The sequence below is a fragment of the Motacilla alba genome, chromosome 5 (genome assembly GCF_015832195.1).
Source record: "Motacilla alba alba isolate MOTALB_02 chromosome 5, Motacilla_alba_V1.0_pri, whole genome shotgun sequence".
Classification (NCBI taxonomy): domain Eukaryota; kingdom Metazoa; phylum Chordata; class Aves; order Passeriformes; family Motacillidae; genus Motacilla; species Motacilla alba.
In genome coordinates, this window is record NC_052020.1 from 20280272 (window position 1) to 20304849 (window position 24578).

A 24578-nucleotide genomic window follows, 5' to 3' on the forward strand; every position below is an offset into this window, starting at 1 on the left:
CATTTTTTTTTTCTCCTGCTTCTTATCATCTCTATTCACAGTTACTAATTTGAGATAATCTAGAGGATAGCTTCATCTATTTTTACATTTGTAGGTATGATTTACAAAGATCCATAAGAAAAAATTCCTATGAAGAGGCAGAAAAAACAGACCTAAGCTTTTTTGATAAACCAATCATATTAGTGAACAGCAAACATCTCACATTTAAACTTTAAAGTGTAAATATATACTCAAAATTACACTTTTAATGATTCATTAACATTCAGATCTGAAACATAAAACCCTTTGGTATATGATAAAAAGGGAGGGCAGGAGGAAGGAGACAGGCTGGAAAGTCTGGGAATTGTAACTGGATGACTGCTTTTTACTGTGGGGAAGGTGAACACTAATGTGCAGCAAATTTTGTCTCCTAGGACATTTAGCTAACAAGTCATTCCAACACCATTTTTGCAGAACAGGTTCATTACCTGCTTTGTGGTTTCCTTGCGGTGAAGTTACCATCCGTGACTTGGAATCTGATAGGCTGGAGCTCTTCACCATGGCTGACAAATCTAGTATAAAAAAAGAAATACTGTCCTACTCTCCTTCCCAAAATTACTCTTTGTTTCAAGGAAGCAAGTGACATGATTAGAATTTTTCAGCTGTTTTCTGAGATCACAAAAATAAGGTAAATCTATACTAATGATGCTCAATATATGTGTGTGGATTTGGTCTGTTTATCAGGACTTGTGACCTCCATCTTGCATTTTTAGCCACTGTGAATACACAAAAACCTGCCCATTGACCCAGTTAGATGATTAGAATCTATGTGAGGATCATCCATGGCATTTTCATGAGGTCTGAAGAAGAGGTGCTGTTCTTGTGACCATAAACTTCAGCTGAAAAATTAACAGATTCAATATCATACACTGATCTACTAACATCACTCTCTCAGTTGCTTCATGACAGTCAAAAATATTATGTGTTTTCATGAAAATTGTGCTGTCTGAAAGCAAGCCTTTTAGGTCTGCCTTCAGTATAAGAAGTATTTAATTTGCATATACTCATTTCAGTTTGTGAGAGATAATCATGTACTTATGACCCTGAAAAAGACAAATAAAAAGGATGTATAAGTTCTGGAAGGATCACTTCCAGTTAGAGATTACACCTTTGAACACTTTGAAAATGAATTGTAACTACTTTTTAAATCATCCTGTCATCCCTCTGGTATTAATATAGGTTTAGATACTTAGGGTGTCTTTTTTTGTAATGCTTTCAAGTTTCACTTTGATTTGAGGAACAACACAAATGTTTCCTCATTATTCACTGTTCTTTCCATTCCTGAGATGTCAGAAATTTTATTCTTGTCTTAAGTTCCTTTGAAGACAAATTCTCTTAAATGTCAGAAATGAGGCAGCCTAGAAGAGCAAGCAAGCATTGACAAACAAAAGAAATTTTCCTTTTTACTACCTATTTGATAAGTGTTTACTGCAGCTTCTGTGTGTTTCATGTTTTTTGCCCTACCATGTGAGCATGACTCCCCCAGTTAAAAACAACATCATGTTCTTTTGGCTCACCCCTCCTTTGTTGCGTATGGCTTGTGCTATCATTCAAAGACAAAAAGGAACAAACCCTGCGCCAGCTGGGGAAAGCATGCTCACTGCTCTTGAGCAAAGACTGAGAGCACTGTCTTGAAATCATAGAACAGCTGAACCTGAGGAAGAAAGAAGCACAACACTGAAGCCTTGGCTTTATACATCTGAGTAGTCTAAATTACTTGAGAGGTTTTGATGGATTGGGTGGCTTTTATTGCTTCTGCAATCAGAAGGCTTAGATCTCCTGCCACAATGCATACCACAGTGTCAGTAAGGCTCACCCAAAAATTCCTGCATGAGGCGAGAAATGCCGAGAAATGCCAAGCCTTGGGTGAACAATGCAAGTTTACATCCTTTTACTGCAACAGTTAAAAAATACTGACCTCACTTCCAGTCTAAACTTACAGTGTTTACCCTTCACTCTCCAGAGGTTCCATTTCTTGGTATGTTAGAAAGCCATGAATTATTAGACAATTTTTTTATGGCTTTGACTTTATTTTAGATGAATAGAAAATATATTTTTAACTCTTTCTAGAATTCAAAACTTTCTGTAACTGCTCATGTGCACACTAATATTGATGCTATGTTTTCATCACAGATAGAGCAGGTCACGACAGAATATCAGAAGTCCGTAGAATTTAACATTTTAACAAGTGCCTGAAAGGTTTTTTTAGAAGCATTGAACCAATTAATGAGGGCCATAATATTTCAAGCTGTGTTTTCTCTGACCATGAGAAATTGTAAAGTGATCTGGCAAGTTTTATGAAAAATGAATCTGCACATCATTCAAATACAAATATAAACTGATATGCATACTTGTAGAATGATAAAGTTGGCTTACAGAAATGACCATGAAATTAAGGAGAGGTTTGAAAAGTAAATTCATTCTTTAACTGAAAATGAATGTTCCCAAATACTTCTCTGTTATACTTGTGCAGCATTAGTCATTACTGCCCAGTTTTAATTCAGCAGTAGATTGCATCTTGATGTGATGTTATCCTGTTCAATTCAAATCTTATCTAAGCAGTTCTGCTCTTCTGTTCTATTATAAAGAAGTTTTTGACTATGTCACATAAACTGGAGAAATTTTTTTTATGTTAAATATTGGACAAAAAAGAACCTCTTCAATTACACAATCGCAGATGTCCTAGGTAGACATGTGTTGTCTTTTGGTCGGCTCTCCACTTCTACCCTTCAGGTAACAACGTTTCATTTGGAAAAACCTTCTCTCCTTTTTATATGTGCCATTGCAGCAAAATGTGCCATCAAAACTAACAGCTCACTTTTGGGATTTACATCAAAACATTCACATCTATATCAGGCTCACTTTGGGCATTCATTACTATTTATCAAAGTATTTGTTATTTTATTATACAGTTTAGTATTTTAAGCATCAGTCAGTTTCTTACATATTCATAATAAAACAAAGGCAGTTCTAAAATGCTAGCAGCACCAAGAGCAAAATTTAATTCTCCAACGAGCTGAAAATTTTCGGTTGCAAAATTTTGTGGTGAAGACAGAGTAGGAGGAGGGCTGAGAGGGGTGAGTAAAGTGTGAGGGAAGAGGGGGAGGACATGGGGAAAGCATATGGGAAGGGCTTTTCTCTCTTTTAACATTTCTTGTCTCCTCCAATCACTACAGTTCCTGACAAAAGTAAAACCTGCTGTTGTCACCGTAGGGGGAAGAACAGTGGGCTAGATAGACCTTCAGTCCCACTTAATAGAGCATTTATCAGGTTCTCACTTTTTTCTCACTAGAAACCTAAAAAGAAGGAATATTTTCTAGTAAGAACAGTGAAACACTGAGAAATGTGTACTCTTAAACACACATGTTTTATTTAGACAAGTGTCATGCTCAAAGAGAGAGAGCAAACCACAATGAACAAAAGTTAAATTATCAATCAAGGCCAACGATTTATTCATATACCAACCTATTGCCACAACCAGATTTTAACCACATGATCCATGTTCCCATGACTGTCTGTAGTCATCTCTGATCTCCAACTCAGGACTATAATGACTGAGAAAACAGACTAAGTAAAATCAGAAGAAAGTCAATAGCAAATCCTAAACTGTAATTAGCACAATTCAGGACCTCTGTCTCTAAGAGAACACTCTCTAACGCGTAGTTACATAACAGTAGATTTTATTTGGACCTTCTCCAACTTTCATTATTATTCCCAGCTAGAGCACAAGAATTGGATAAAGTATACCAATAGTAATTATGGCAGCAAAATACACAAATATAAAATAAGCATTTGTCCTCCCAAGTATAGTATGGAAGGAAGGCCTGTGAGTCTCAGTTTCAAGTCCCCTGCCTAGAAAACACTGTTCACATTCCTGTTCTTTTTAAACTCCTTTCTATTTGATAACAATAAAATATTCTATTTAGTTATGGCAAATAATAAAGAATCCAGATGGTTTTGTGCCAGAGACATGTCTTTCTTATTACTAGTACACAAACTACTGTATCACTTTCCAAATTTGTTATCTATGATTTGATGTGCCCCTTCCAAGCCATGGATATTAAATAGCATATAAGCAATGAACAATTACTTTGTTCTCTCTCTGAAAATACAACTCAGTTTGTGGTGTATTTTTCAGACCTACTAACTTGCTCTTTAAAGTGTGCTATGTCGATGTTGTGTTATTTTTCTCTCTAAATTAAAAAGTAATATTATACTATACTAGTATTACTGTGAAAATTCTTTACTCTTAAAAAGTTTCTCAAAGATCTGTAATTGAGAAGGGATTTTTTCCTTCCTTTTATCCATTTTCTATTAAGCAGTTGTATTACATTAAATGCTGTAATTTTCCTTTATTCTTGGTTAGTTATTCATTTCCTTCCACTTCTACTCTTAAACAATATATAGTTTTAAAAATATGAATGCTTTCACCTTTTTCTTTTATATAATAAAATGATTTTAATGTGACTCCCAGAAACTTTTCGCATTTTCCCTTCTATTTTTCTCTATAATATTTAGATCATAGTTGTTTTCCATAGTGAAATCATTCCTATTGAAAAGTTTTTCTTACACCTTGGACCGCCTCTTTTGACTGATGAATATGTAATCTATAATTTTTAGAAATTCTAGCAATATTTAACTACTGGGAAATATTCTAGCAAGCCTCTCAGATTAAAGTCCCCTATGATAATGAAGGTGTGTCATTTTCTTTTTTTTTTTTTTTCATAAAATAACAAATCTGTCCTTAGGGAGCCAGTCATCATCTTTCAGCCTCACTCTGAGACTTATTGCATAAAATGTCTCCTGATTCTTTTCATTCACTGACACTACCCATCTTCATTAATGTCAGATTTCTCATATATGTGCTCACAGATGAGTAATTTCTCAGGCTTTCGATTATAGCCACCCCAAGAATTCCACCAATGAATTATTTGAATTATGAATTAATTCCAGTGTCAAAATTTTGAACTATATCTTTCATCTTTCATTTTTGCATTGTGTTTCAATGTCTTCTATCCCCACAAAGCACTTCAATATGAAACCAAAGCTGGCAAAACGAAGGCTCTGGGCAGTAATACTGTGCCACTCCTTTTTGATGCACTTTAAGCAATGTTTTGCAGTCTTCCCATGTGATAATGGACTTCTCACTGGGCTTGCCTGGTACACTAAGCCAAGACTCCCCTTCCTCTCTGAAGTCATACGTCATTTCATGATTGCCAGTTGCCAGCTATATTAACCATGTTTGGTTCCTGTTGGCTTTTTTTTTTTTTTTTTTTTTGCTAGGATGCCTACACAGTGCAATACTAAAAGCTCAAAAAGTGTCAGAAACCATGTGAATGGGATGTAAGTAGACTCTTAAAACCATATTTTCTTCAGTTCATTTTCTCCAAAAGTACCTTTCCTTGCTTTCATGTTTGCTCTGAAACTTGAAGTTTAGCCTTTTCACACCATGGCCTATACATTCATTTTCACTGCCCAAATCAGCCTATTTGCAGCCTATTTTTACTTTTCTGAATTGATCCAACCAAAACCACACTTGCTTAGCAGTTGCACTCTATCCTGTAAAGTCTGTGCAATCAGAGTGGCAGTTTTCAAACAAAGCAGAAGAGAATTCAATCAACGAATTATATCATCCTGGGCAAAGATATTCATTTGATAAACTGTTCACTATGGCAGTAAGGGGGAAAAATGATCATTTTTATGTACCTTGCCAAGCTGTCTTAAGAACTTAATCATAAAACCTCAAATAATGACACAGTATGTCCTTTTCTTTTTATCCATCCATTTATTTTTGGTGTAATAATTATTAATGTACTTCTGTAACAATTAAGTCACACACAAATTTGCCACCCCTATTAAATTTATAACTAACAATTTTCCATAGGATGATGGTGGAAACTCTGCTGATTGCCTAGTTCTTCCACGCTGAATTCAATCACCTCTCTTACCTAAGTAATATTACACCAGATTTGTTCATGCTTAAGGCATGGAGAATACTCCTGATGCAATATAACCATTTAAAATATCAGATGTCTTTGGTAATAATATAGTTCCAGCACTCTGTCCTCTGTAGCTGCAGGGATACTTGAGAACAATGACTTAACATCATGACCTACTGGGAAAAGTGGGATCTAGATTATAAAGTCACTTGTATTTTCTTTTTTACTAGAATTTTTCAATCAATATCTGCTCTTAATAAAAAAAATGCTGCCTCTTAAAAACTCTTTACAAAATTAAGGAAACAGTTTGTGGAGAGAAAAGTAAAAAAGCCTCCAAAACTGTAAAGAAAGAAAATTTACTGCATATATGTATATTTACTGAACATATGTCTATATGGTACAGACAGTATGTACATTGGAGCCTGACATTGCAATAATATAGATCAGTATAGAAAATGGTCCTCAGGATCATGGCATGCTTCTAACCATCATTATCAGAGAAGATACATACATGTCCTGATGCCTGCAGAAAGAAATTTAGATGTGCAATAACCCAGAGCAAATGAATAATAAAACACAGAATAGAATTCACTGCTCTTCTTAGTGACAAGCAGATGCACCAAACTTTAACAAGTCAGGCCTTGATCCAACAAGATCTTTTCAAATTTTGATTAAACACACCCAATGTTTAACTGGTATTATCTCTGACTACATTTTTTAATGTTCAAGGACATGATTGTGTAAACTTAATTGGATTTCTATGGCTAAAAGAAATTTCATATAATGGTGAAAAATATTTGCTTTTCATATTATTCTGTCAAATGCTCATATTTGGAGATGATAAAATGTGAACTAGAACAAGCTCTTCCAATCAGTAAGTGGCAATCAGGTTATGTGACATGTTGTCAGAGATTATACAATTCATAATATAAAAACAGAGAATTGTCTGTCTTCATCAGACTAAAAGGAAAGTCATACTATCCCATTCCTAATGGAAATGTACTTCTGCTGAGACAAGGGAATTTTAAGCACCCTGGAGAAGAAGTCAGAGAAGTTTATTCTAAGTACCCATCATCAATACAGAACCACACTGTCTTCACAACATCTCTCTCCCTTAAACAAAACCACAAACGAAAAGCCACCAAATTCCAAATCCTTCTAGGCACAGCTAGGTTGCAGTAACTGAAATTCACATCCAATCAATGTAAATGTTATTAGGTTGTGTGTTCCATTTTGCCTGTTCTAGCTGACTGGACTGTTGAGTTAGTGCACAGAAAAGCAATGTACTTTGGTTTGCTTTCAAGGACTATGGATTACCAAGTGACAGAGTCATTAAAAAAATTCCTAAGGAGTAAAAAAAATACAATTGACGCTAACATTAATCTTAAAAAAAACTCCATCAAATTCTGTTGGCCAGAGGCACTGACTACATGTATTTTAAAAAATCATTATGAACAGTTCTTGGACTATTTAAAGATCACCCAGATAGGAAAAAAACACAAGAAACAAAAATACATGTGTGAATGATGGAATGCAGAATAACAAAAACTGTATTTGTCAGAAGGTAAATCTAGTATGAAATAGCAATGCTATCTGTATGGGGGCTGAACTTAAAGGGAAGTGAAAGAGCAATAATTTCAACACTTCTGCAGAGAGGAACAAAAACCATTTTATAGAACAAGATTATAAACCTGAAAAGAAGCACCAGTTCTACCATGGATAAAGGAAGAAAATACAGGACAGGTTTGAGTCAGACTGTCCATGATCCAGGGTTATCTTTATACCAGAGCCCAGCAATGTGTGCAAATTCAGGTTCAATAAGTATTTTAAGATTTCACATCTATCATTTTCCCATCAGTTTTATTTGATCCCATGAAGTTCTATACCGTTTCCCTAATGGCCTTTCTGATGAGATTACCATAGTCCCTTATTGAAGACCATCACTACTAATAGTATGTGCAGCATCCAAAAATAGAGAGAGAGTCATTATATCAACCCCTATGGGATCCTGACAGCACAACCATCATAACAATAGAAACAACTGCTATTTAAAATTAAAGTGATACTTGTGGACAACTGCTAAAAAGAATATTTTTAAACTGTACCTTTCTCTTCTAGTAACTTAATATCCAAGATCACACTGGGGATAATCCAAGATTTGAAGACAATTTTCTTTTAAATATAAAGATAAGAACAAAATATAGCATATGACCAGATAGTAAAAATGTCTCTGGAAACAAATTATCCACCAACAATCCAATTACTTGTTACTTGCAGAACTTCAATCTGTTAATTATCTCCATTCATTCTGAGTAACTTCTTCATTACTGAGATTCATTACAGGTCCGTTCAGGTCTCTGAAACTATTTAACACCTTTTGTGTCCAAAAAAAGTACAGCATCATCAAGCTTTCAAAATTCAAAGGTAGGGTTTTGTCCTTGGATATATTTATGTATTTCTTATTGCAGTCAAGTCAGTTGGAACACAATAACTGATCCAACAGGGTTTTACTACTTTTTCAAAACTTAAAAGATTATTCATGCATTTTTATAAATTCTAATATCATCTTGAGATTAGAGATAGTTTGATCCCTGTCTACCTAAATACCTGAAAAAAACCCAAATCTAATATCCACATCCAATCAGACCTTTTCGATTTCATTACATGGGCCCCTCAATATGCTTCAGGACATATCCAGGACAGTTAAGTTCTCACTTATGTGTCCCCTGATGTCCCAGGGGACATCAAGCACAGCTTCACCAGCCAGGCAAGGGAGCGGATTGTCCTGCTCGGCTTGTTCAGCTTGGAGAAGAAGACACTGAGAGGGGACCTCACAGCAGCCTACATCTTCTTCACTAGTGAAGTGACCAATGCCAGGGCCCAAGGGAGCAGGTGTTAGAGTGACCAGTGTTAGAGCAGGTTTGGGCTGGATATTAGAAAAAGGCTTTCACCCAGAGGGTGTTTGGGCACTGGAACAAATTATCTAATAATCCCATTACTTCCCCAGGGAAGTGGTTACAGCACCAAACCTAACAGAGCTCAAGAAGTGTTTGGACAATGCTCTCAGGCACAGGTGATTCTTGGGGCGTCCTATGCAGGGCCAGGAGTTGGACTTTAATGATCCCTCTGGGTCCTTGCAACTCAGAATATTCTATGATTCTATGATTTATGTGTATATTATATATAATTTTATTATAAAAGCATGTATTAATCCTTTCCCTGTGTTTCTGAAGCAACACACCCTTCAAGGTGGCTGTAGATTTTAAGTACTTTAAATTGCGCGTGAAAACATGTCACCCACGGTTGCATATTAACTCAAAATGTTTCATCTTAAACAGCTAAGCACTGAAAAGAACCCATCATCATCCAATTGTTGGCATGGTTTTCTGAGAAGTCTAGTGTTATAATCAAATTTGTTTCAGTACAAAAAGACAGATCTGAAATCCATTTGTTCATATTGCAGAATTATTCTAACCGTGGGGATGGAGATTGCCTGGGAAGGTAGGTGTTGTCTTTTTCTTCTGTGTGTTGTAAAGACACCCTCCTTTTAAGAAGGCAGGCTCAGTAAAATCCCTGAAGCACCTTAGGTCCTAACTAAAGCCAAAAAATACTTAGTTCATAAAGCACTCCTCAATCATCAAAATATCTCTGTGCATTTTAGTAATTAACTTCTTCATACACTCTATCATCTACTTGTCTGGAATTGTGCAGGCAATATAACCTACTCTGCACTAGGATACTAATGACTACAATGATACTGTTATTTTCTAATAACTTAGAAAACAATAATGTAGGCAAAACAGTCTTCTTCAGTACTATAATTGTCTTACATCCCAGCTTTTAAAAGCACTGGCCCTGTTATTCCAAAGATGCCTGGATATTTTTTTTTAGCTGTCTTATTTTACCCATTTTAGGTTGTATTTGAAATAAAGAAAGCTGAATTGCCATACTCTGTATCTTACTAACACCTATCACAGTGTGTTACAGGTTAAATGAAGCCAAAATGACTGAGACAAGTTTTGCTTCTAGAAATGTGCCACAGAAAAGGGAAATTTCTCTTTTTTACCAGTTTGTCTGCTTTATCTTAACTGTCACCAGGTAAATGGTTCTACAATGCCCTCTGTGTATTTCAGTGTGAACTTTCACTTACAGCCCTGTTCACAATCCTTGTTTTAATAGATTGCCATATGGTTTTTAAGAGGTAATAAATGGGAAACTCAAAAAAGCTTTTACTACATTTCAGGAGCTCAGAAGAGAAACATTTCTGTGGGAATTTTGACTTCATTAACAAAAAGACATTTTAGGAAGTTTCCAGCTATCATTCATGAAGCTGGAAGTATCCAGCTTCATTGCCCGATTTTTCCAAGATTACAATTGAAGGTTTTAGAATTGGTATCTTAGATTTCTCAAACATTCATTCTGCTAGAGAAATATTATTTTCCCCTATTCTAATGAGAATGTAACTGTTGAGAAAGGTATTTGAGTGTCTGTCTAGAGTTTAAAGCTTTTTTTTTCCAATATGCAAAAAGAATAAGTAACAGCAGCTGAAGCATATCTTCCTTAACACTGCTCATCAGTTACTTCATTACTGAAGTCTATAGGAGGATATTTTTGACTTCCCCCACTTCCAGGAAAATAAGATTTGTGCTGACATCATGGAAACAGAATTTAGCCACTGAATCGTTAGAATCAACGAGTGTGAAACACAAAACTCCCAGTGAGTAGCAGACCACAAATTACAGTTGTAGTTTTAAGACACTTAAAAAAGTCACCAAATTGTAATTACTCAAAAATTAGATAAAAGAGCAGCAGATCCCTTCTTCCCTAGATAGCCTTCTGCCTACAAATTTAAGATATTTGATCTGCAAGCTTTGCAACACAGTGAAAAACCTCACAAGATTCCCATAGCTGTTTTGATATTTTAGAATAATTACTGTCCCTTAGCATGTAAAGCTACTGATTATCTCTGACACTGATTTCTACAAGAACCTGAGAAAACATCCAACCCAATATGGACTTGGTCTTTCCTGCAATACTGTCACATAAAAAGCTGGAGAGTTAAAAAATAATTTACGTGCACCAGAGAAAAATTCATGCTGCACTGACAGCCTCAAAGATGCCTTTCCAGGACTCTCTTGTTACAGTAAGTTAGGAGGCAGAGCTGAAATTTTCACTTACACTGTGGTTTGACAGATATGATAATGGATCCTATTCCAGTGTTTATGAAAAAACTGCAACATGCCAAGGATGTCTTACAGCTTTGGTTGCATAACAGGCAGCTATGAGTTGTTGGCATGAGCTATACAGAGTACCTTCACGGAGTTAGATAGCTTAATTCAAAAATTAAGGTACTTATATGTAAGAAATACTTCTTTAAGATTGAGGAACTGCTAATACCAAGATAGAAAAATGTTTACTGGAGCAAATGCATTATATTGATATGAGAACAAGCTTCTAAACTTAGCTCCTTGAAAAGGATGTAATTTCCAATAGCTGATCAAATCAAATCTATTTTGAGATATATTAGTCAGCCTTCTTGGAAGTCTATAATTACTGAATCATTAGTTTGGTTGTTATATGCAAAATCTGATGCTAAATAGTTTATATTTCTTACATTTAATTTTTTGTCTAAGTCATGCTAAGGAACACAAAATGAAATAAAGCAATGTATGTGAATTAAAAGACTCACTAAAGTTTCAGCTCATTATTTTCAGTGCCGAGAGGCAGAAACACAAACGATGTCATTCCAAATGGACATGTGTATATCTATTTAGGAGGAAGGACATGAATTCACAGGGTGGCAGTGTCAGCCAATAAAACATAGGAAGAAAACCTTATTAATCGTCTTCCATTTCTACCACAGTCCCAAATTCTTTAAGCCATTTACTTCAACTTGCACAACTGATAGCTGCAGAACAGAGATTTGATGTTAAAGTCACTGCAGGTTAAAGGGTGGTAATTAGTCTGAGAGGAACATAAAAAACGAGGGCAATGCAAGGTGTGTAAGGAGAGTTATTGTCAAAAAAGGGCCAATGTGAATTTGTTTAAACTGTATAACCTCAAAGAATGTCAGTCTGACCTTTATTCATTTGTGTGGTTGCCTTTGATAAATCCAGTGAGGAAGCCTGACAGCCTCATGCCAAATAACTGGACTGAAGCTGTCCACCGGAGACAGCATAAGTGAAAAGAGAAAGCAAATAAATAAAGAATGAAGAATTTTTCAACATATGTTAAAAGGAATATATGGGGATTGATAAAAAGTTGAATGTTCAGTGTTACATCCCTGCCAGAGCATATGATTATCCTTGTGAATTTATTGTTAACAAAACAGCACCAAAGGCATGCACACATCTACCAGTAAATATTACAAAAGATTTAAGGACTCTGCTATTAAATTATTACTTCTAAACTTATGGAGAAATGGCATTGCCTGGGCATTTTTTTACTGCTAGGTCCTTATCAGTGAAAATAATTCATATGCATGTCCTTAACCTTGTGTATATCAGCAGCCTCTGGCAGTGCCCTGTTTCAAAGGTCCATTATCCTTCAAGTTACACATTTGAGCACACAGAGAAAGGCTCCAGGCTCACAAGTTCCATAGCCCACACCTGATTCTACAATGGTCACATCTACTTATGTGTTAGGAAATGCTTTCCCCTGATTATTCCCAATGTTTGACCTTGCTGGCATAGATCAAACCCCATTCACAGAATGTGCTAAGAGCTGTTCCCAGTTGTCACTTTGCATAGTAGAAACATCAGTTTGGGAGCACGAATGCAGTTTAAGAATGTCGACAAGAAAAGCCGTGCCATTCGACTCAGAGCCAGCAAACACCTTCTGGGCTAGGTTCAAGAAGCGTCTTCAAATCTGGAGCTTAGTGATTAAGATTGTCTTCTAAAAGACAGATTTTAGCTCCATCAGGCTAACTGAATGCTCACCTTTTTGTTTAATAATTGTTACAATTACTGTTATAATAAGAAAGGTAAGAGAACATCATCCCCAACTACAACTGGAAAGATTAACTTGTATGTAGGTATAAATATTTCCTAACTGCACACAAGAAGTAGAGCAGCATTTTCTTGCAAATTCCTGAGCTCTGAGGCCCAAAGAAAAGGGTGATTGAATAGGATCACATGGTTGTAACATCTTGCTTAACATTGGAGTTTAGAGTTAGTTTTTACAGAGGCACTTAAATTCTTCATGCACTGTGCTTGTCTTCTGATTCCAGAAAATTCCTGAGAGAGTAGGCCTTACTATCTTTTTACTGAGAGTCTACTCCAAAGTATTGCAAGTGCACTAAATCTCTACTAAATACTGTGTTTGCTTTGAATTTGATTGTGTAGGAATTCACTTATTCATATTCACTCACCTTGCAGGCAGCATAATCCTTCTATTAAAAAAAATCTATAGATTTAACAGGGAAAAAAAGTAATAACATACCTTTGAGGTTTTCATTAATATTAGTCTAATCTTGGAGAGTGGCAGAAATGTATTCATTTTAGATATATAAAAGGCACAAACTAGACACAGTGATGTAATTTACTTAACTGAAAAACAAACAGAATAAAGATCACTCTAAGACTTGTTACCTCTGGTGCTAGAATAAAATAGAAATAATACATATGATTTACAACATACATTGAATGTAAGGATTAACACACTCAGTCTTCCTTGGACTAACTGGAAAAGCTGATTCCAGTGTTAGTGACTTATCAATTTTGCATATTTTCTTGGGATTAACTCATAGATTCATCTTGTTATAATTCAGGAAAGAAGAAAAAAAATTATGCTTCAGTGAAATTGGGCTGGCATAAGCAAAACATGTGCAAAGCCAGAACATACCTTGTTTTCCACTTGTAATTCAATACTACAAGCCCTCAAACTTTGCAGTCTATGGAATATCTTTCTGCATTATCTGTATCTCTGCACTACCTGTCTCTAGAGATGCTTATAAATGTGATATATGAGCTCATAAGGTGGCTGCTTCAGATCCTGTGCAGTTTAGGATCAGTGTAGATGTTGTATAAAGCAGACAGCAAGAATTTGGCAGTCACCCGCATGTGAATAATTTTTAAAATGAGGGTCAGAGGTGTAAAGTAGAAAAAAAAGTTATTAGATCATAGTTTCCAACTTAGTGAGTTCTCTGTCCCTGTAACCTTCAGTCCTCAGATTGCTGAGCAGCATGAAGAACAGAGCTCCTTGCAGCAAAATAAAATCTTTTAATTCAAATACAATATATGCAGGATATTTCAGCATAACTAAATTTAACACAACAGGGCATGTTGGCAAACACAGAACACCAGCTGTCAGCACCCAGAGCTGACATGGTTATTCTTTGTTCAGTTAATTATCTAGGTTGGTTCATTGCTGTATTGCAGCCTAATTAGAGTAGAAGTTATATGATCATTTCTTTCACCGATCCTCTGGCTCTATGGGTCAAATCTTTGTTTCAGAAACAAAAGTCTCTCATTTGTATAAATTTTGAGCTTTAGTTTCCAGAGACAAGAACTGGGACTAATTTTCTCATTCTTGTTCAAAATTGTAGTGACAGAATTTTTTGAGTTTTATACTCTCTAAGACTACCACTTCATTTAAGGTCAACAAAGTTATATGTGGTAGAAGTGACAATTACACCTTAGACTTCCTTTTAGAGAACCAAATGCTCTGAAATATTTAGGTCCCAGGAAAGCAGATATTTTGTAATTGCTCTTTTGAATGTAGGATCTATGTAGCTCTCAACACAGCAATCACGTAGGGGACAGCCTCAAACATTTCTTTGAGTTTGTTCACAACTGGAATAGTATGTAACAGGCTCCTGAAATTTGACAGGGATTGGGAAGTTTTGACTTAATAGGATTAAATAAGGTTTTGTGTTATCAAAAGCCAACCCATCCTACACAGACCATTTTTCTCCTCCTACTGAGAAGCAATGGAAATTTCATTAGACTCTCCTAATGAAGCAAGATAATAGTGATTATTACTTTGGAATAAAAAACAAGTTCTCATAAATGCCAATCATGAGAAGTATATTTCTGTATAGAGAATCCCATCATACATGTTGGTCATGTGGAACTATTAGACTGAAAGACACAGATTTTTCTTAGACATTTTGGGCTTTAGGTAATGACTTTTTACTTTCAGATTTCTGTCATTTTGTATGGATTTCAAAACGGTACTGACTGTGTTATTTAGTCTGGAAAGTGCTGGGAAGAAGAATGAATGTGAATATACTATGAAACCACTTTTAAGAAAAGTATTTACAAAGCACTTTCTAAAATGATTATGAAAAGTTTTAATGTTTATCAGAAAGGTCATCGCTTGCATCTGGTTTTGCACATGCAATGAAATGCTACTTAAGCACCTTGGAAATTTGTGTTTGTCCTTAATGAACTAAGAAAAGGCTTTACTACAGACACTTGTGCTGAACTTCTCTCTGATGTGGCACTGCATCACACATCAAGTAGTTATCTCTTCAACTTATAATATAAAAGTCCATTTATAGCACAGAATAATGGGCATATTTCATTTCCAATTAAGATTATTCATCTGTTCACACCCACTAAGATTTCTACTGTGCTTTTAATTTATCATTGCTTACTTTAATGCACCCAGTTTAATCACACTAGCATCAGGAACCAGATCATTATAACCAGAGCTGTACTTAACTAATTTAATCTTCTTGGGGGTGAAAAAAAAGAGTGTGAGAGAACATTTTAGATTCCAAGTACTTGGGCTTTCCTTTTTGTAACATTACTTACAATCTCACTTCATATTTCAAAATTGCTTAAAATGATGAGGCTGGCATGCCAGTTTGAATATGCTGACTCCAAAAAAGTGTCAGCTCTCCAGCCAGAACCCTACAAAAGGAGGCAGATATACCAGAGAGAGTTGATTTGACGTAGAGCTCACAATCAACAGCAACAACAAAAAGAATGTAAAGACAGGAACAAAGTTCATTAAAATTCCTTGGAATGCTCATATTTTCCTTCACACTTTTCCGTATTTCAGAAGCATCACAGAATTTTTTCAATGTCTGTGCATTCTGTGCAAGAGAGATCCAGATCTCAGCAATGTCGAAGATTGGGACTGAGGTGTTCTGACAAAGCTGCCTCAGGAGTACAGGAGAGTTACTTTAGAAACCCCCTCAGGGTGAAATCAAAATGATTCATTGAAATAGTAGAGAGATAAGCAGATAAGAATTACTACTGTTTGTGATACAAAGGAGAGGTGAAGGAGCATGAGTCCTGACTTTGGGAATACATGAAGGGTTTAGGGCAGCAGTGAATCACAGTAACAGCTGAAGAATCCCCTTCACAACTTTCTGCTACAAAGACATTTCCAGGACTTTAGTGTCATGTTTGAAAGATATTACTTTAGAAGTAAACACAATTAAGGCTTAAAACTTTGCTGCTTGCTCATTTAACTCCAAATCTTTTACTCAAGGAAATAGAGGACCCAGGCTTGTTTCTTTGGTAAGAATTATTTTGCACCATGTAGCGGAGATTTATTCACTATAGCAGTTAGTCAGCAAGAACTTCAATCAGTAGAGAAGTAAGAAAGGTTATTTTGCAAGGTGAATGTTTTAGGCTGTGAATACCCCCTGGCCTAGGAGATGCCCTGTTTATTGCAGTGAAACACAACTGCCTACAATGTTTCAGGTAAGTCTCAGGAAGGGAGCACCGAGCAAGGAAATGTTACTACAGTGACACTTGACTCTGTTTCCACTTTGAAAGGCAGTCAGCATAAACAAAGGTGGCCTTCAGGATCTAACCTGTGTAAAAATAACCATGGAAGAAGAAAAATTGTAAACTGGGATGGGATGATATGCTGATCTGCATCAGTAGTGAAACTGTGAAACCTTAATACCAGTACCAGCTTTACTTACACGCATCTCTGCCAAAAGTCCTAGCAACTGAAGAAAGAATGTGAAGGAGTCACATGCGTCAGCAACATGTCTCAAAGGCACAGAAATAAAATTTCAGAAAGCGTTCAAGTCAACAACAAAATGCAGTGTTTAAAGAGGAGCTGAATACAAAAAAATCCCCAAACAACTAAGGTATGCTACAACATGTAGAAATGCCTACTCTTGAATACTTTCAAAGGCCGGAGATAAAGCAACGTGCACAACACTGCAGCTCATGTCAGGAAATAAGGAACAAGTACACATAAGAAATTTTCATTAGAATAAATTGTATTTTCCTCACAGGCTTTGTGGCACTAGTTGCTTGCTATATATCAGCTTGTTGCTCTATGGGCAATGAAGCTTTTCCTGTCAAACCCAGTCAGCCTTCATTACTTATGGTAATGAACAACATAGTTTTATCATTTGTCTCTTCTTAATTTCAAATACTACTGTATAGGAGGTGATATGCTTCTTTCTGTAAAGCACCTATAATTTTCATGCCAGTTTGAAATACTTTTTCTTGTTCATCTGAAGTAAATGAAACTAGTATTATTTTTTTTTTTACACATGCTTTACAAATAGCGTTCTCTTTATGGGTTAAAGATTGTAGGAATATGGACACACATCTGTCAGTCCTACAAACAGTTATCACTAGCAATATACAAAATATTGCTATAAATCCTCGGATTATTTCTGTATAGATTTTGGAAGATTCCAATGAACCACACACCAGATACACAAGTGAATGCACTTTCAAACATTTTCTAAAAATATGTCTACCTTCTTAGCAAGTGCCTGTTAGGAGAGATTTTCTTTTCTTTTCCTACAAAGAAGGTAGAGCCATCATGGTTTTTTCTATGTTAAATATATTGCAAGGGTTGAATGCTACCTTCCTGCACTCCAAACTCATCATTATTCTAACAAAAGAGTTGACCCTTGAAGTTTCCAGAGATATTGTGGAGAGGCAAAGCCTATCCAAATACCACAGGAAAGGACTTTGGGAGATAAAGAAAATAATTAGAAAATAAGAATAATTAAAATCATTGAATTCAAGACAAATCAGCATTCTGCAATAAACTGATCCTTCTACATTGATTCTGCTTGAGGTTGGAGCACACTGGAAAGCACAAGGGAGATATGGGTACCAGGTGGGGGGGTCAGTTCAGTGCTCAATAGTGCTATGAATAAAGAGAACTTGATTCTTCAGAGTTGTCAATCTGGCCTTTTCACAGAACATGAAATTAATTAAATAACAAGACCAAAGCGTTTCTCTGCCTCAATTACTCAATTTTTCTCTGATAATGATAGAATATAATCATGCTCACATACGTAAGAAGCTCCTGTAAAAAGCAAAATCTATTAATCAGTTAATCAGGCCACACTTCAATAGAACTTTAATGCTGTGCATCCAGGGGTGCTTCACCAAAAGGCAAATTAGAAACTCAATTAATTATGAATTATTTTGATCAATTACTTGTAAGCCTGGATTTAAAGGAGATATACATATGTCAACGCATCAAATTATTATTAGTATGGGAACCCCAAAGATATCATGAGCTGCAGCTGGAAACTTCTTAAATAGAGGAGGTTAAGGATTGGTTTAATCTGAATCTAGAAAAAATCTGAAAGCTACTGAATTTTGACAATCCCAATAGATATCTAACCCTGCAAGTCAAAGAGGAGGAAGAAAGTACAACGTATTAACCATGTAAACTTCCTAGTGATTACCAGCATGCCAGATACTTTCAAAGTTCCAAAATTTACTATTAGGAAAAAAAAAAAAGGGTTTAAGGCTATGAAAAAGAAAAGCTTACTACAGGATTGAAGCTAAGTAGGTCACTTCATATATGCTCTAGTATGAACAGAGACTGAAGCCAAGCAGATGAGTGACATCAAAAAAGCCCCTGTATCTTCCTTCCTAGCTATGTAATAACTGTGCCATATTGCCATACCCAAGATGTGAAGCTGTTCCTGTACCCCATTCCTCTGCAGGACTAATACAGAGATTTGAATGGTACCAACAGATTTAATAATAATTTGTTTTTATGTAAGCACACTGTGTTGTCTTCAATGTAATTTAAAATATATATATATATATATATATATATATATATATATATATATATATATATTTAGGCCTTCTATTGCTTGAATAGTTTTAATTTACTAGAAGCTTTGTTCATTTTAGATGAGAAAAAAATTGTAAACTGCAGTCTTTATAATTCTCTGAAGTACTCAAGGGAGCTATGCAGTCAGGGCAATAAAATGTTGTACAATGTCATTATTTATATGAGAAAGAAAATAATTTTACTATCTGTGGTGCTTGGATTTTATCAACTTTGAATCTTTTGGTTATATTGACATCCTCAGCACCACACAGTCTCACTCCTGTCAGGCCTGCTTTTAGCCCGCAGTGCCTCCTTACCCTTTCCAAGACAGTGAGCACTTACAAATGGCTCTGACACCTTCCCATTGCTCTACTTTGTCTGATAAGGTGGTGAAGGATGCCCCAGGCATGTGACCAGACTTTCAGAACACAGGAAAGGATGACTCAGGAGATGTAACACCATCTTTGATGGGGAAAAAAAAAAAAAGAAAAAAAGAAAAGAATGGAGAAAAAGAAAGTGAGAAAAATCTGGGACAACTTAATATTTAGCTGGATGTCACAGAGGCATAGAGTCCTCTGTGAGTATTTCTCATCTAAAAGATTTTCAAGGGGAAAATTCTTACAGCAGCTAACTTTAAAATATCAGTCTGTCACCTTCTCTGTAAACTGTAGAGTCAAGTGAAAAATCACATATTGTCCCAAAATTGTTCCATTGTTTTTGGAAAATATTTTTCCCAAATGCAATTTTTTTTTTTTCTGGCTAGGTAGTTTCATAACATGTTTTATGGCTAGGTAGTTTCATAACTTGCTAACTACCTACTGTGCTCAACTGAAAGACTTCAAAGAATTACCAAAGTAATTGTTTCATCATTGTAACTCTTCTAGCCCTGGGTTGAATGTGAAAGATATTTTCATTTTCTACTTTCATTAATGTAACTTTTGGTTTTTACTAAGTACCTTAACAAAAGTACTTAAGTTACGTTTTCCTCATTTTTTAGATTTTTATCACCAAAATTGCCCATACAAACTGGAAAAGATGAGCAACTTATGATCAAAAATCAGAAATAAATAGCAAGTTTTGTCAAAAGAGCAGCTGTAGTAGTCATGGTGTATTGGTACCAACCCATAAGAGAATTGTTACACTGTTGGAACAATTCAAGGACTCAAGAGTAAAATTGAAAACAAAAACTGCTAGAGGGTGTAGAAAGAAAACAGACTTGGGAATATCAGAAAGCAAGTTACATTTGGAATTTATTATACCCAGCTGGAAGAGGCCAAAGAAGAACCTAAGTCATGAAGATTTCCACAGCTTCATTTACAGGGCCATTAAAAGTTTAATTTACCTCAGGCAATGGTTTTTAAATTGCAAATTAGGACAAGGAACTGATATTCTAAATTTGTCCCATTGCTTTGCACTCATCAAAGGTGGTATTAAATCTCCTCAGGCCTTTGCATGATACAAATACCACCATTTTCATAGAGTGTTTTTCAGAAACTTACATTTATTTCTGGTTTACACCTGATGACATGAAAAATATGGGGATGCATAACACAAAATGTAAACACAAACCTGGATTTCATGTAAATGTCAGTCTAGCCCCAAAATCTGAAGTAAGAGCGGTTATCCACTTGAGGCATTCAAGCCCAGAGACAAAACTTATTATAAGAACCAGAATTATTAGCATATACATTATATCAAAGCTGATATGCATCACTGCCAAAAAGTCCTAGCAAATGACTTTCATAAAATATTCAACAGTATGGCTTAAAATCAACAGCTATTCAAGTGTGTTCTTTCAAAGGCCATTTCTGTGAGTTTCAACACCTGATAAATTGTGGTGAACAAAACATCCCTGGAGGAACACCTTAAAACACTCTGATCTATCACCAACCTACTGTAAATTCTCTAATTTACTGTGCTTAGTCTGTTCTAGTTCATAAATGACATAATCAGCAGCTGCTGAACTGCAGTTCTAATAAGTCACTAGTGCTTGCAGCAAACTTTGTGCCAGGCTTTACATAATTTTGTGACATTTAGTGGTTTTATTATTTATCATTAGCATTCATTTATTTGTAACAGTACTTACTCTACCTTAGCCATGTACCATGCTTTTTAAGTCAAAGACAATTATAGGAGCATAGTTCCTGGTTTTATATACAGTACAATACACAAACAGGTGCCTTTTCCACCACTACCTTGATCTTGAAGGCCTGTGGTCATTTGTTGTCTAGAAGCACTCCTTCAGCCTTTTCACTTCCCCTTCCCGTCACTGAATTTCCCAGACACTAGAGGTGATGTCAAAGTTAAGCATGCCACCAATCACTTACTGAGAATGAGTTGCAGCAAGGAATCTCAGCCTCAAGGAGTGACCTTGGGAGGTGCCCCCACTCAAGGGAGATCCTGGCGTGCAGCCTGCTGCTGTGCAGGAGAGCTCAACGGGCCCTGGGCTGTCCACTGTTCATTAAGTCAGATGATTCATTTGTATTTGCATACCAGCAAGACATCTGGGTCACTGATCCAGACAGCTCTTAGCTACTGTGCTGCCATCCATCCCCCACAGTCCAGAGTGAGCTGGATGCAGTAGTCACCATCCCCACTGGTGGCTGTGGCTTAAGCAGGGCAGTGGAAGGCAAGGGAGACTCATCATCACTGTCCCTCTTCCTGAAGGGGTTCCAAGGACGAATGGGGTAATCACAAATTCAATGTCCAACTGAGACTCAGCAAATGAGAGATGATGAATGTGTGGGCCTACATCTGAGGAACAAGGAACCCTCAAGAGATGGAGAAGCTCTGAACTTTTTATTGTAATCAATATTTCTTATGAGGTAGATTGATAGCCATTTGAGAAATGGCTGGAATTTGTCTGCTATTCAGACCAATAAGCCAATAGTCCAGGGGAAAAAGCAGTACAGAAACACGGGTTCACCAGAGTCATGCTGCCATGGCTTAGCCCCAGCTGGTAACTGAGCCCCATGCAGGCCTTTGCCCGTTCCCACCCACCCCCCTCCAGTGCAATGAAGGAAGGAATTGCAAGAGTAAAAGTGAGAAAACTCATGGATTTAGATAGAAACAGTTTAATAGGTAAAGACAAGCAGAGCCAAACAAGAAATTCACTCACCTCTTCCCACAGGCTGACAGGTTTTCAGCCATTCCCAGGAAAGGGGATCATACGTAACAATTCCTGGGGAAGACAAAGGCAGAGGACTATTGCTCTTTGGTGATCCAAAACTATAGACTCATGTCACAAAATTGATCACAATAGCCATTTGAGAATTAGGAGGCGTTTAAAAAGTTCAGAAATTCTATACAGTGCAAATAATACTTCCAAATACAGGAACTAACAAACAACTAAATTCTGCAATGCATTTGTACTAAATCCAGTAATCTGAAGGATCTCTTTGACACTGAAATCAGCATGCACTGGCAAAACTAGCACAATGAAAGAATGCTTAAGTGGTCTAAGATGCTTTTACTTTACTATAGAATTAAACAGAATAATTTTATGCAGTATGAATATTTACCTGAGCAAACTGAAAAGTTGCTTTTCCTACCACTTAACTATAGTACAGTTTGGAAAATGGTCACATGATCTTATCTCTGCAGAAAATGGGAAATCAAAGTTGAAAAACACTATAAAAGAACCAGCTTTTTTTTCTTATTTCAATACCACAGGATTAAACTGTGTTACGCATTGAAAATGGGAAGCTTATATTTTGTCAAGAGTATAAAATGAGCTGAATGTTTTTTTAAAAATCAATGATATTCTGAACTATAAGAATCAAGTTTCAAAATTTAGAAAGAAAATTAAATTCAGAATAACCTCTGATTCAGGATGCATCCAAAATGCTAAAAAAAAGACAAAAAATGCATGTGGAAGTCTTACAGCTTCGTCTGAAACATTAGTTATTGGATGATATTGTATTTTTTTGAAATTACACGTGCATACACTCTCACAACTAGAACTTGGATCTGGTTCAGCACAGGGAAAAATCCTTGGTTTCTATTTATTTATTTATTTATTTACATTCAGTTTATATAATAGTTGAAGAGAATTTGAGAGAATTTATACAAGCGAAATAAGAATAGAATGACTAGGACTATTGCATAAAACATGTTTTTTGAAATTTTCTGTAGTTCTATTTTTCCTATACTTTGTGAGATACATATGCTTGCTTCAAAAATGGAATTTGGAACTAGATATATTCAAAATAATAGGTACTTAAAATAGCTTTTGGAAGGGAAAAAGCTAACAAAAAAAAAAAAAAATTGCCAGATTGCTAAAGAAAAATAAATGGATTCAGGCTTGACTCTTTTTAATTAATTTCTTTCCAATTGGGTGCAGTCTACTTGTATTCTCTTCAGGATTGTGACTTAAGATGCATCATTACAGCACTGCTCACAAATAAGAACCTATGTTACCTTCTGATGGGCAGTACACCTTGTAATTAAACTTTTAGCTTACCTGTGTATACTGAGTAATGGTCATTGATAGGATGATCTCTAGATGCCCATCCAGTTTGAAAACACTTGGATTTCAGAGAGTGCTGAAATGTCTGTTTAGCTCTTCTCTGACTTCTGAAGCCAGAAACTGAAGAATACTATTTACTTTAGAAAAGTGTCTGCCCTGAGTAATGACGGCCACATCAGTGCTCCTCGGTAAAGCACAAAGATTTCTAACTTAAATTCATTACATTAAAAATATTGTTTAACATCAAGTAATAATAAAATAAATTCATAAACCACAACTTACGTAAAATGAAAAAATATGATTACTAGATATGGAAGGACAAGTGCAAAATTGAAGCAAAACTTTAGATACTTTTCTCAGCTTCCTTTCACATTCTGTGAGTTTTTAAGCAGAACAGTTTTAAATTTTTGACTGATTTTAAGGTGTTAAAGACATCAAATAGTCTTTACACCTGATATTCTTTATTGCTATATTTCTGAGGAAAAAAAAAGATAGCAATGAACAGAAAATCATGTTTGAAACCATCTACTGTGCACTCATCCAAAGATTCTTGCTCTAGGAAAATAATCAGAAAAAAAAATTGTTCCCCATAGTGGCAAAATTAAAGATTTTATATATATGTATATTTAGTTCCAAGACACTATTTATAAGCAAAGAAAATAAAGATTAGTAGAACACAGTCAGTAGGTACTTACTATGAAAGACCAGGTACCTTTAAGTGTACTGTGGCTGCATCATTGCTATTATTTCCTTCATGTGCTTCAAGAACTTTATTTCCTCACATTCAGAAGTGGAAATTGTTCATCTTGCCTGTAAAGAAATTCAATGAGTTTAGTGCTTGGCCTGAAAAAGTGCTGGGAACTGCAAAGATTAATACAAATGGAAATTATGAGTATATTCTAGCAGTTATAGATGAAATACAGAAATGTATTTCCTTAATTCTGCCTTGTCCATGATACCTTCAAAACAGACACCTTTCCCTCAAGGCAAAAATTAATACTTGCAAGGAACAGTGTCTGTAATTCCATGAAAATAATAATTCTTTTTTATTCTACCACCACTTTATGTGCGTGGAAAAAAATATCCTTCAGAAGGGCAGAACTAGTATAAAATCAATGAAC

General features: G+C 35.7%; 1 long non-coding RNA gene across 2 annotated transcripts; it reads right to left on the minus strand.

Moving 5' to 3' along the window:
* Positions 1-378: 378 nt before the first annotated feature.
* LOC119701785 lies at positions 379-24328 on the minus strand. 2 transcript variants are annotated; one of them, XR_005257184.1, is made up of 6 exons: positions 24153-24328; positions 23452-23594; positions 22511-22586; positions 22108-22170; positions 1612-1693; positions 379-551 (listed from the first exon to the last, which is right to left on the minus strand). It is a non-coding gene; the product is annotated as an uncharacterized LOC119701785 (long non-coding RNA). The 2 variants fall into 2 exon arrangements; XR_005257183.1 differs by lacking the exon at positions 1612-1693.
* Positions 24329-24578: the final 250 nt, after the last annotated feature.